Consider the following 13,722-nt stretch of genomic DNA (forward strand, 5'->3'; position numbering starts at 1 on the left):
AGTTGCTTTAGTCATGTCTGACACTTTTGCAAACCTGTGACCTATAACCTGCCAGGCTTCTCTGTCCATGGGATTCTCCAGGCAAGAATACTGGAGTGGGTTGCCATGCCCTCCTCCAGGGAATCTTCCTGACCCAAGGACTGAACCCACAACTCTTATGTCTCCTGTATTGGCAGACAGGTTCCTTACCACTAGCGCCACCTGCAAAGCACACCCTGGGATGAAGGCACCCTAATGATCCCACGTTTGTGGGGATTCCACAAAAGGTGTGTGGTTCTTATTGCTGTATTCACCAAGTCGTGCCTGAGTTGAAGACAGATCACTGGGGAGTTAGTATTTGGGGTCTCCTCTCCAGTTTGACCTTGGCCCACCCCCTTTTAGGAGCATTGCTTTTCTCATGGATTTTGGCTCTGAAACCACTGATTTAATGAGAGACTGTCCAATCCATGGGCCTGGGGATGCCAGGCTGCACTCCCAGAGAGGCCACCTCTGAGAAAGCCATGCCTGCATTGCTCTGGGAAGATAGGTTTGCGGGTAACCTTTTCGGGATCTGTACCTCCTGTCATCCTGCTGAGCCCCTGCAGGGTTTCTGATCTCAGACACTGTGAATCATAAGCTGAACTTGTGATATGCCACTCAACTCTACATGTTACAGATTGTCACACAGCATGCTTTGGATGTAGTGATGTGCCTATGGTCAGAATCTCACTTTCCTTCCCTTGTTTTAACTGTGTCTCCTTGTATTGATATAGCATATCTTACATTCATTTTATCAAGTAGTGTCTTTGTTAGTTCCTTTTCAGAACAAGCTTGGCCTAAATTAAGGCACACACATGCCACATCCAGCACAGTGGTTGAGAAAGACCTGAAACAGGGGTGAGCACATAATGAAAAGACAGACACATATAATTTGGCAAGCGGGGAGTCAGGGGCCCCTCTTGCTCTCCATGACAGGAAGAAAAAATGGCTCCTTTCAGCCCACAGTTTTATTGGCAGAAGTCACATGAGATCATTAGGGAATAGCTACCCTGGGGAGTTTGATTAGCGAAGGCTCTGCCATTGATCAGGAATATCTTATTTTGTTTCTATGGGGATGGACGCAGGGGTACACAGTGAAGTGGACCAGAGAGCACGTCCCTCCCCAAGAATGTCTATTTGGCATGCTTCCTGGGACAATCATGAGGACGCAGTTTGCCACACCCTCGAGTCATGGGGCAGGTTCTGGTCTCTGCTCCGCCAGACTGCAACACACACATACATGCACACACACATACATGTAAATGTGTTTTCAACCTCTATCCTACTTGGTGGGCTGTTTCACACTGGCTTTTGTCTATGTGGACTATGACCAAGACCTTCACTTTGCCTTCTGCCACCTTGCAAACTGCCAGTCCCTAACCCTCCATTTGAGGGGGTCTTTCCTGAGTCATTGGGGTGTGATGAGTTTGAAATGCTACATATAGGTAGATAATAAGCTTTCTTAGGATCCCTGACCTTGCTTTGGTTTTATATATTTTTTTTTTTTTGTAACTTCAGCTTTGTTTATGTATTGTTGCTTAGTTGCTAAGTCATGTCCAACTCGTTGTGATCCCACGGACTACAGCATACTAAGCTCCCATGTCTTTCACTATCTCCTGGAGTTTGCTTAGATTCATGCCCATTGAATCAAAGATGCCATCAAAATATCTCATCTGTCACCTTCTTCTTCTCTTGCCCTCAATCTTTCCCAGCATCAGGATATTTTCTAATGAGTCAGCTGTTCCCATCAGGTGGACAAAGTATTTGAGTTTCAGCTTCAGCATCAATCCTTCTGATGAATATTCAGAGTTGATTTCCTTTATGATTGACTGGTTTGATCTCCTTGCTGTCCAAGGAACCCTCAAGAGTCTTTTCCAGCAACACAGTTTGAAGATGTCAATTCTTTGATACTCAGCCTTCTTAATGGTCCAACTCTCACATCCGTACATGACTACTGGAAAAACCATAACTTTAACTAAAGGACACTTTGTTAATTTATAATTGGTCAGTGAAATTGTAAGCTGTCAGAAGTGTACACATGGTGATTTGATGAGCGTATATATGGTGAAAGGACCCCAGTCAGGTTAGTCAACACATCCACCACTTCCTCACCTGCCTATTGGTCGGTGTTTGGTAGGAACACTTAGGTTGTGCTCTCCTAGCAGTCTCCACTGTCCATCAGGGTCATTGGCTGCAGTCGCCCTGTTTGACATGTGATTTCCTATCCTGAGGGACACATCCTGGTGGCTAGGGTGTCACAGGACCAAGTCCCAGCCTCTGGCTGGACAGCTGGCTGAGCTGTCCCGTCCCTGCCTCCTCAGTGTCATGGCCTCTGGGAAAAAGACGACATCATGGGCAGTTACTCAGGAAAGGTGGAGTTGGGTGATGAGCTGTCCCTTGACCACGGCAGGAGGGCCTCCTCCGACTTGCTCAAGTCCATCAACCTGGCTCGTCCATGGAGTCGGTGCACGTGACCTTCCCTAAGCATCAGGCCACTGTCCAGGGAAGCGCTCCAGCAGCAGCTCCCAGACATCACAGGGGTCCAGCTTTTCCTCAAATAGGTCTAAGAGAGGTATTGCCACGTGGTGTCACTGCAAGGACTCCTGAGTGGAGTCATCCCCTGGTGCCAGATGGTCAGCGGCAAGAGAGCTGGGTGCTGTTGAAGTGGAAGATACTGTGATGTGAAAGGGATGTACTTTGTAACTAGACAGAATAAGTTCAAATCCTGGCTGAGCTGTGGGTGCTCACGCCCCTGTCCAGGGTGTCTCTCTGAATTACCCAACCCCCACACGGGACAAGCATTTCAGGTTTTGGTGAAAAGTGGCCAGCACACTGCCTCGTACCTAGTGTCAGACACAGTGTAGTTGTCAATCATACCCAGAGATTCTGCCGGTGTGCCAGGAGTGAGGTACACCACGATTTATTTTGAAAGTACACTTAGATTTAATCAATAGGAACTTTAAGCCAAACCACCTGGTTATCTCCTACGCTAGTTACTAATTTCTTACTAAACAGCCAGAGACAGGAAAGTACATGTGTGTTATGGTTGCCCCTCTTGGGGTAACTGCACTTTCATGTTGACAACACTCCTGTCTGAAGCTCTCCAGACCCTCTGTATTCATCTGAAGAAGATAGTTTTCTACCACTGGCAGGCCATCTCATATTGGTTTTACAGCTACAGAAATCTGGCCCTGAAAAAAGGCGTGGTCCTGGACCCAGACTAGAAAACCCACGACCAAAACCTGGGATCCCATTGAGCAGGAATAAATCTGCTCCCCAGTCTAATTCTTCCTGGGACAGAGGTCCCACAGCCACCCAGGAAGGAGCCATCAGTGGATGTGAAAACCTATGGGTGCCTTTGGCTACAGAAGCAGAGTGGGGGCTGCAGACCCCAAGTTCTCCATCACTGTTCTTACAGGCATCTGAGCATCTAGCCCTCTAACCAGCCTCCAACTGTCCCTCTGCCGAGGGGGTGGCAGGCTTCTATGATAATTATGGCAGCAAGTTCACAACTCACAATGCATCTCAGTTCCTTCTTGCCTCCAAGCAGCACAAGCAACAGGAACAGCAGCCAGAAAAGAAGCAGTGTTGGGAGCATCAAGCAGAAGAGCAGATGGAAACTTTACATGGAGAAGCTGCAAGAACACTTGATCAAAACAAAAGCATTTCTCATAAAGAAGTGAGACTTTACTTATTATTGCCAAAACATAGGAGGAGGAGGTGGTGGAGGAGGAGGTGGGACGAGGAGGAGGAGGAGGAGGGGGAAGAGGAGGAGGAGGAGGAGGGGGAAGAGGAGGAGGAGGAGGAGGAGGAGGAAGTGGAGGACCCCTGAAGGAAGTGGCTGCTGCTGCAATACCCAGTCTTCCCCAGAGCCCTCTGGGTGTCTGCCTCTCTCCCACTGCCATGGCTGCCACTCTGGGGAGTCCATCTGAAGACCACGGTCTCAGCAGGCAAGATGAAGTGCCAAGCACCTAATGTGACCAGGAAGATGCCAGATCCTGGCTCCGAGATGCACTACGGGTGAAGAAGAATGAGCTGGTGCAATTCCTGCTCATAAGGTGTCTTGCAGGCAGCAACTTGCCAAGGAGCCAATCACAGAGGCAGAAGTGCTGAATAGTGTGCTCAAAGATTACCAGGACCATTTCCTGGTGGTCCTCGGTCAAACCTCACAGTACCTGCAGCTGGTCTTTGGCTTGGAGGTGAAGGAGGTGGACCCCAGTGAGCATACCTATATCCTGGTCCTCTCCCTGGGCCTCACCCTCAATGAGATGATGAGGGATGGGCAGAGGTTGCCCAAGGCCAGCCTCCTGGTGGTGATCCTGTGCCTGATCGCTGTGGAGGATGACCACGCCCCTGAGGAGGAGATTTGGGCAGCACTCAGCATGATGGGGGTGTGTCCCGGTAGGAACACTTCATCTATGGGGAGCCCAGGGAGCTGCTGACCCAAGTGTGGGTGCAGGAGGGGTACCTGGTATATCAGCTGGTGCCTGACAGTGACCCTGCTCGCTACGAGTTCCTGTGGGGTCCCCAGGCCTATGTGGAGACCAGCAGGTTTAAAGTCCTGGAGTATTTGGACAGTCAGTTGAAAGGGTCCCAGCTCCTCCCACCACCTCTGCAGAGGCTGCAAGGGAGGAGGGGGAGGATTCTGAGCCAGAGCAGCAGCCAGGCTCCTTCCAGGCCCACGTCCAACAGCTTTTCTTGGGGACAGGAAAGGAGGCTGATCCTTCCCTCTGTGATTGAAGAGGGAAAAGTCAGCCTTCTCAGCAGTGAGGGTCTGGGCCCATTGGGGGAACCCGGTGTGTGGCATCTTTGTGGTCCTGTTCTCTACAATGACATGGAGACTCATCTCTGTTTCTTTAGGAATTTTTCAAATGTTATTACTTTTTAGAGAAGACAGTGCATTCCAGTACCTAACTATGTCAATGACGTTGATCACACTTTGTTTGTACTCAACCAGTTCAAGATGAAGAGTTTTCCTGTTCTGTAAAAGAGATTAAGAACACTTTCATTTTATTCCATGGTCCTGCACAAGATGACATGGAATTAGAATTAGAATGATTTTGGAAATGTGAATTTATTTAGCAGTGATATAGTTGGTGGAAAATTAGAAAATAAAAAGTGATAGTAGTGAATTATTGCTTCTTAAACTTTTTGTGTGTCATTTTGTACAGCTAAGTGATCTTGGTTTATATGGATTTTCCTGGGTTATCAAAGGAAGTAGCAATTCATCTTGAGTCAAGCAGTCCCCTCCTCACTGGCTCATTTATCGCAAAGACCTTTTTGGAGCCTCTGCTCCGTGAAAGGCCCTGTGTTAGCAGTGGGGACACTGGGAGAAGCAGGACACACCCACACCTAGAGTGATGGTCTAGGAGCCACAGTCATATGAGGTGCATCGTGGGAGTGAGGGGAAATGGGACATTGCTGTAAGGTGGCATTTTGGGTCTTGGATAAACCCCAGAGAGATCTCTTTCTGGGGCAGCATGGAAGGGATCCTGGCTCTTGTCACTTTGCTGCTGACCACAAGGATGGTGTAGGTGTTTTCTCCCCAGTATCTGCTAGGAATCCTGAAGAACTCCCATCACACTCCCTTGAAGTGATGCCCAGAAATCCATGGACCGACCCTCTCTTTCCTGGCCCTGGGGATCCAGAACTCAAGGTGTTAACTAGCTTTTAATTATCTTCATTGTAATTGGGCACTGTAATCAAAGACTCAACATTTATTGGTGCTACAATGACGAAAAGTAAGGGTTGTGATGGAAGACCAGCTGGGACACATGCGAAGAGTGGTTCTTGCTTTTATTTCCTTGGGTCCTGCTGGAACACTCCTCCACACCCAAATTTCACAGGTCCTCTAACTGGAAATGGGCCTTTCTGGGTAGCCCATACAATGAAGAATCTGCTTGCATTTTTGGAGACCTGGGTTCAATCCCTGGGTCAGGAAGATCCCCCTGGAGAAGGGCGTGGCAACCCACTCCACTATTCTTGCCTGGAGAATTCCATGGCCAGAGGAGCCTGGCAAGCTACAGTCAATGGAGTTGCAGAATCAGACATGACTAAGTGACTAACAGTATGGTCCACTATGGTCTAAGTAGAAAAGTTTCTTAGTTTAATTTATGAAACATCCTGTTTGGCTAATTAGGAATTCCACATCCTATTGAGGTGCATATACTCTAACCCACCCTGGACCACAAAGTAGCCAACCCAATCCAGTGGAGAGAGGAAGAGTGTCTGGGGGAAACAGTGTGAGAAATTCCTGCCCCGCCTTCACAGGGCCAACAGTCACCAGGCCCTGCGAGCTCTGTCTCATCACTCACATGCATCCTGTAGCCCAACACACAGGGCTCCTCACACCTGCTCGCATCACAGATGGAGACCTGAGGCCACAGGGCTTGGGCATCTTCCCAAGACCACGTGTGTGCTAGTGAGGGCCAGGGTGGGCTCAGAGCTCTGGTCTCAATTTCTCTGGAGCCCCCGCCCTTCCCGCCCACCCCAGGCCACAGCCTGATCTTCCAACTTCTCATGCCTTCCTCTTCTTAGTGCTACACGATGCCTCTGAGGTGACAAAAAGCAGGCCCACAGAAGGAAGGGGACAAGGAGAATCAGAAGCACCATGGGGCTGCTCTGTGGTTTGCTGAGAACTGACTCTGCTGGGGGCCGGCATCCTTGTCCAGTCCAAACACCTCCTGCGTGAGGGCAGCACCCTGTCCCTGCTGCTGCCATGGGGCCTCCTGCCCAATGGAACCTGCCAGGCTGACCAGCTTCTCACCGAGCAGGAGGGAGGGAGAGCCTGACTGTATGGTTCCAGTGCCCACTGGGATAAGGCCCTACAGGAGTCTCCTCTGATACAGAAGGGAAGGGAACACAGGTGGACCCCCAAGGCTCCAGGTCTCTGCAGCCACAGCAAGGGAGGGGAGCAGGTGGAGGGCCTTTGGTCTGGGGACATCGACATGCAGACGCCAAGCACAGGGGCGGGAGAGTGAGGGTGAGAAAAGCAGGTCTTGGACGCCACGAGAGCTTGTGTGTGCACAACACAAGTGTCCCAAGCCACGGCTGACAAAGACCCCCTTGGTGACACACAAACCCACTTCCAGGACCTGGGTGCTTCCTGGAGAAGGGGGACCAGAAAAAGCAGCTCTCTCAGGGCCCAGGGCATGAGGAGGGGCCCCAAGCATGAAAGGGAGCAAGAAAGACCACCTAGCCAGGCTGCCCACAGATGCCATGACCTTCCGTCCCCTTCCGAGGAACCACCAGGGGCCCCTACCAATGTTTACAGCCTCCAGAATCATGTCCCAGTCAGATGAAACGACCAGATGCAAAGACTTGTCAACCTGCTTAGAAGCAGAAAGGCCACAGAGAAGCCCAAGTCGAAACCTGGAGCTCATCCAGGCCGCCAGTCCTTAGGCAGAGAGGCCCCTGGGAGAGCTTCTTCCACACCCTCTTAGATCTCCCCTTTCAGACACCAGGGACTGGCCCTCACACGGGGCAAATGACCTTGCTACTGGCAGAGGTGGGAGACAGTGCCCTGGGGCCTTGGAATACGGGCCTTTCCAAGGTGCCAGTCTGTACCCTACACAGTGATTTTTCAAGAACTGTGGCCCATACCCAGCCTCTCATCCTTTTTCAAATACAGGTAGACTGGGGCTTCCTTTGGTCACATATAGCTCAACAAGCCAGACATGTCCCTGGGAGTGAGTGTGTGTAAAGCAGGGCCCTTGAAAAACACCTAACCCGTGAGCCAACAAAATCATTCGATGGACCTGTCATCTGGGTAACTGAGAACAGGTCCACAGTGGTGGTGGGAACAGGGGCAGGGGCAGGGAAGATCAGAGCTGGCCTCGAAGAGGACCAGTGAAGTGCTTGTTTTCAACAGAACAGGCTGTACCTTGAGCCCCCAGTCAAGTACTTCAAAGGTTAGTTATCCAAATAGACTCAAGTTGGACGTGGGCAGCCAGGACTGCAGGTAGCAGAAGCCCAAGCACCCCACTGACAAAAGGAAACAGGGCTTTCAAAGCAGCCTCCAAGGAGTCTGAATCAGAGGCTCTGGGGAGGGGAAAAGCACATGCAGGTGTTCCCAAAGTGAATGCTCTAGGGCCACCAGAGTGGTGTTTATGGAAAAATTGGAAACTGAAGGCAACAGCATGTGATCTGCAGTGGGATGATGCCTGGGGGTGGGCAGAATGCAGGAGGCTGTAAGCTCAGTGGAGCACCTGGCTTTGCCCTCCCACATGACATCCTGGGGAATCTGTCTCAGGTACTTGGGAACAGTCAAGTGGAATATGAGGTCGCTCCACTGTGCTCAACCACAGCCCTCCTGTGGGGAGAGCTCCACCTGGGGGGCGGTGGGGGCAGGACAACAGGAATCTGACTTTGGGGCCAACTGAGTGGGACCAACCAGCCAGCAGCACCAGCCAGAAGACGACAAAGCCAGAAGGGGAAAAGGATGGGAGGGGGGCACCAACTCAGGCAAAGCCAATCAGCCCATTATGGACCTCATCTTCTGGGAGGGACAGTCACCAGGGGCCCATCTGACCCCTGGGATCTCTCTTGGTGGTAGCAGACCTAGGACTTGCCAGGGCCTAGCCCTTCAGCAGAAGCCAGCCACAAGCCTGCATGTTGCTAGTGAGGGGAGTGGAGACAGGGGAACATTTGACAACCCATCCAGGGCCTGGCCCCCTGAAACAAGGCAACTGGCAGCAGATGGGAGCCTTTGTAGGCAACCTGAAACCTAGCTTCTGTGCTTTCAGACAAGAGACAAGCTGGGGATCCCATCTCTGTCCCCAGACTGCCTCCCCCACACTGGGCCAAGGCTGCCTCTCCACATCACCTCTGTGACATCATGAAACAATTAAGGAAGCTGACCACTTAATTGGCTGTCTGTCCCATGACCCAGATTCTAGACTCTCCAGAGAGCTTTTTTGGGGCACCCCAACCCTGGTGTGAGGCCCTTCTGCCCTGAGCATTCAATGCTTGGGTAGAGAATGCTCCTGAGCTAAACTGACTCCATGGCTAGTCAGAGTTCTCAGGAGGCATGGGCAGCCCTGCTGGCCCCATCAACTGATAGGGAGCCCACAGGAGGGGACCCCCATGATTACTCCCCGGTCCCAAACGTGGATTCAAGGGAGGCTTTGGAGAAGCAGGGTGACCAACCCAAGAGCCCAGATCCGGGCTCCCAAGTATACCTGACCCCACAGGGCCCCAACCCAGAAATGGTCAACAAGGAAGATAACAACACCATCCTTGGGCTGTCCTTCCCCAGGAAGCTCTGGATGATCATGGAGGATGCAGCCTTCACCTCTGTGCACTGGAGCGACAAGGGAGACACTGTGGTCATTGAGGCAAATCTCTTCCAGACGGCGGTCCTCCAGCTCAGGGGCGCAGACCAGATCTTCAAGACAGACAGCATCAAGAGCTTCATCCGTGAAATGAACCTGTATGGGTTCAGTAAAATCTGCCCTTCAAGGTGCTCTGCAGGGAAGAAGAAGCTGATGGTAAGGTAGAAAGCCCTCCTGGGGAGACTAGACTAGATGAGCTGAGTGCTGGACAGGTTTCATTTCCCAGAAGAACATTGTTATCATGAGAGGGTAGTTAAGGAAAGAGGAGGAAGCAGGGTCTGTCATGTTCCACCACCCCCCTTAGACAGGATCCACAGGGGTGACTCCAGACCCTGCAGGGCCACTTGATGCCAGGGACCACCAGTAACACCTTAAGTGAGGCTGGCCCCAGGGGAGCTCTAGGGAGCAGCGTGCTAGGGCCTCATAACCTGCCAGGAATGAAGAGACCTTGTCTCCAGACTTAGGCATGGCCAGGATGGTGGTAGGGAAGGCTCTTCTTGCCCTTGCTGTCTAAAGTGATTCATTTCCTTTCAGATCTATCGTAACTTCAACTTTCAGAGAGACAAGCTTCTCCTCCTGCAGAACATCTGGAGGAAAGGTGACCCTCAGCCCACCACCAGCGCAACAACCACCCCAAAGAGAAAGAAGTGAGCGGTGGAGACCAGATGCTCTCCTCGATTCCATCATGAGTTCACCCAAGAGACGGACAAGAACGCCCAGAATGGAACCCCAGAAACCCCCAGCCTGCACTCATTTCTGTTCTCTGGCCTTTGATCTGTGTGCAATCCAGCCAGGTGGGCCAGGGGAAACCATCTCCCCAGTGAGCAGGGTGGCCCCAGTGACGAGGGCATGTCCAGCAATGCCACGTCTGTACCCCTGGCTACTGCTGGAAGGGAGGGAGCAGGGGAACTGACCAACAGCCCCCCGGAGTACCCAAGTTACAATTTGGTGATGGCTGTGTACAAGACCTTTTACTCCACCCTGATGGCAGCCCTTTCAGTCATGGCCCCAGATGAGGCCTCTGAGGCGGAGGAGTAGCAGGGAGAGTCCTCAGATTACAAGGGTGCCCTCCATGAGCAACTCAAGCACACACAAAATTCCTGAGCTTCCAGATCCCTAGGGACACTCAAAATCACTCTCTTGTAATAAAAAAAATCGATTTATGTTCTAATAAATTAAAGTGAAACTCTGTGGGAGTAAAGTATCAAACGAGAACTGCGAGTCTGTGTTCTTTATATTTGTCCATGTGATTCACACCGCACAGGATGAGCCCAATGAGGCTGCAAGCCCATGCCCCAGGCAGGCTTCAGTCTGGTCCCCATGGTCCCTTTTTTCTGAAGCAGCAACATTTCACACGCTCAGCCAAGAGCGTGGTTGCTGAGTTGAGTGCAGAGGCCAGCACAGGATGGGCTTGTTCTTGGACCTTGGTTCCTAACAGTGGGGGTGTCACCTTCCATGAGTCATGCATCCTGAAGCGGAAGGTGCTCCTCAAGGATCCCCCAATGATACCACAGGTTTCTGATCAGCAGCTGAGCATTTCCAACTCTCGATCCATGGCCCTCCCTAAGATGCTCAGCAGAAAATAGGGTCACTCACCCCACCCGCCAAGAGCCTTGCAAACGCATGACCCCAAACCCAAAGATAAGTACAAGGTTCCCACAAGGTGAACACCAGCCCTTTTTGCTCTGCCTTCACAGCTGTATTGACAAGCCTGTGTTTGGATGTGATGCGTACAGGCAGTGTGTCCAACATGCAGGCCTTGTCTTGGCTCACAAGACAGTTTACAGCAGGGCAAGGGTCACCTGCAAGGACACACCGCGGCCTGTTTCTGGGCCTGCGGGCCTCTCTACCAGCCCGAGGCCTCGCTGTCTGCTTATGCTCAGCCTGCCCCCAGCCTTCCCCCATTACTCCCTGGGCACTGTTCCAACATCAGAGAGTTTGGACCAGAACAGAGAGGGGAAAACACTAACCGATTTCCTAACAACACGTTTCTCTCAACCACCCAGATCCAGCAGAGCCAAAGTGAGTGGCAACGCTAGCATTCCGTAAAGGTCAAAGGCCCAGAAACTCTCACTGAGTCCAGAGCAACACCACATGAGAGGAGTCCCTGCCTTGGGCCCCACACCAAGTGGGCACCTCAGGGCATGACTGATTCAAGCAGAACTAGATGCGCATGTCCAGGGTGGGGTGGTAACTCAGGGTGTCACCATGTGCTGATCTCTCAGTCACCTCCCTTTTGAGAGCCCAGTCTGGACAGGACTCCTGCCCAAAGGGATTCAGGTGCTAGGGGATGTCCACCTGGAAGACGTCCCTCCAACCCCTCCCTGGCAAGGCCTGCAACAGCCAGCGGGACTTGGCTAGCACAGTCATTTACTTCTGTCGCAGGTCGGGTAGCAGGGCTTGAATCTCCAGCTCTTCCACCTCGTCGCAACCTAGGTTTTCTGGGCATAGCAAAGTGTCCCCAGTGTCCACAAGACCTGTGTGCAAAGACAGGAGACAGAGAGAGAACAAGGTCATTCAAAGCCGTGCCTCCTAGAGACGAAGACTGTATCATGGAGGGGACGCAAGGTGAATTGGGTCCTCTGGCTGAGCAATTCAGACTGGCTCACCTTGGCAAAGGGAATTCAGGGCAAGACCAAGCGAGGGAGGGAGCAAAATGAAACAGAGAGGCCTGGTGCTCCAGGAACCCACCAGGCCATGGGGAGCTCTCAGTCTGCCCACTGAAGGCCGCAGGGACAGAGCAGGAGGGCCCCGGTGGGGAGCCTGTGGACATCAGGTCCCCAAACGTTTTGCCAGCAGACAGGTGTTGCTGTGGGGCCTCACCGCTGGGGAGTCAGGGGACTTGCTCAGGCCCGGCCGCAGGCAGTGGGGGTGGAACTGCCTGGGTTCCCAGGCTGGGTGCTGTGCTGCCTCTCATGGTCTCTGCTGGGCACACACACGTGGGGACACACACAGACACACGTGGGGACACACACACACACACACGTGGGGACACACACACACACACACACAGAGGCAAGTGCCACGTGCAGACCTGGATGTGCCTCTGCCTCAGAGCACAAATGGGGACTGAGGCCCAGAGTGGTGATCAGGGAACCCAGCCACTGTCTCCCAGCCCAGGCACCCTCTCTGTCCTTCTGAAGAACCCTCAGTACCCCCCACACCCCACCAACTGGTTCAACAGAAAACAAATGATCACAACCTGGCTGAGATCCAGGGCAGCACTGGGGGCCATGCAGGCAGTGCAGGGCAGGGCATCACTTTCCCACAATCACTGTGCAGCCAAACTTGTCCCCATCCCACAGCAAGGCCTGGATCTGGGCGGGGCTCATCCCCAACCTCTTCTTCAGCATCTCCCTCCAGGCCACGTCCTCCCAGTCCCCGGTGCACCATGTGGATGGCCAGGGTACAGTGCCGGGTCTACATAGCATGGGCCACCATTGTATCTCCAGGGTCTTGACACTCTTTAAGACGAAACCTGCAAAATGCTGTCAGAAGGACAGACAGCTAAACTTCATCTCCCAGGGCTCCCAGGGCTCCCAGGGCCTCTTGTTGCTGCAGGTATACAGAACCACAAAGGTCTGGAGCTTGATACAGCAGTCTCCAAGCTCACAGTCCTGGGCTGGACCTCAGCCCTGGGCAGGACCTCAGCCCCATGAACCTGAGCTTCCTCCAAGCCTGCTGACACAAAATGGGGGGTGGTGGTCAGAGAGGGCTGACTCTTTCCATCTGTCTCCACATGGTCTGCTGACAGGTGGATGGTGACCCAGAGGACACATCCATCACATGGAGGCGGTGGGGAGGTCAGGAAGGAGGACGAGACAGCAGGAGAGAGGCACGTGGTGAGTTCCAAGACAGAGGGCCCCAAAACACTGGGAGCATTGAGGAGGGAGGGCAAGCCCCTGGCTTCACAGCCCAGAGGCTGGGCTCTGGTCTTCTCCCAGCACAGACAGGCACTGTCCTGGGCTTGACTTCCCCCACCCAGGCCACCACCCCACCCCTCGGCTCCCAGCCCCATCCCTGCCCATGCTCTGCAGATCCCCCATCTCAGCCCAGGGCTACTGAGGGCAGTTCCATGCTAACCAATCTGGCTTTGGCCCTGGGGCTGCCCTGGACCTCAGCCGGCCCTGCCAGGGGTCTTCCCCATGCCTTTGGGAGCCACCTTCCTCCAAACCCTTCACACACCCTGGCCTCCACTGCCAGCTGATGCCACAGCCCTCGCCCAGAACCTCAAGAAAGAATAAAGGAGTGCAGGGACTACTGGGACGGGCACACTCTGTGTCATCACCAGGGCCTGGGACAGCACCATACAGGGGTCACAGAATTCAAACCTCAAATAATCTGCTAGGTTACTATCACCTCATTCCATGGC

At 52.8% G+C, this 13,722-nt stretch overlaps 3 pseudogenes; 2 read left to right on the plus strand and 1 right to left on the minus strand.

Annotated features, from left to right (window-relative positions):
• The first annotated feature begins 2,369 nt into the window (after positions 1-2,369).
• On the plus strand, positions 2,370-7,419 carry LOC122690583 (annotated as a pseudogene).
• Positions 7,420-9,020: 1,601 nt separating this feature from the next.
• On the plus strand, positions 9,021-10,454 carry LOC122690584 (annotated as a pseudogene).
• Positions 10,455-11,513: 1,059 nt separating this feature from the next.
• On the minus strand, positions 11,514-12,868 carry LOC122690585 (annotated as a pseudogene).
• Positions 12,869-13,722: the final 854 nt, after the last annotated feature.

The sequence above is a fragment of the Cervus elaphus genome, chromosome X (assembly GCF_910594005.1).
Source record: "Cervus elaphus chromosome X, mCerEla1.1, whole genome shotgun sequence".
Taxonomy (NCBI): domain Eukaryota; kingdom Metazoa; phylum Chordata; class Mammalia; order Artiodactyla; family Cervidae; genus Cervus; species Cervus elaphus.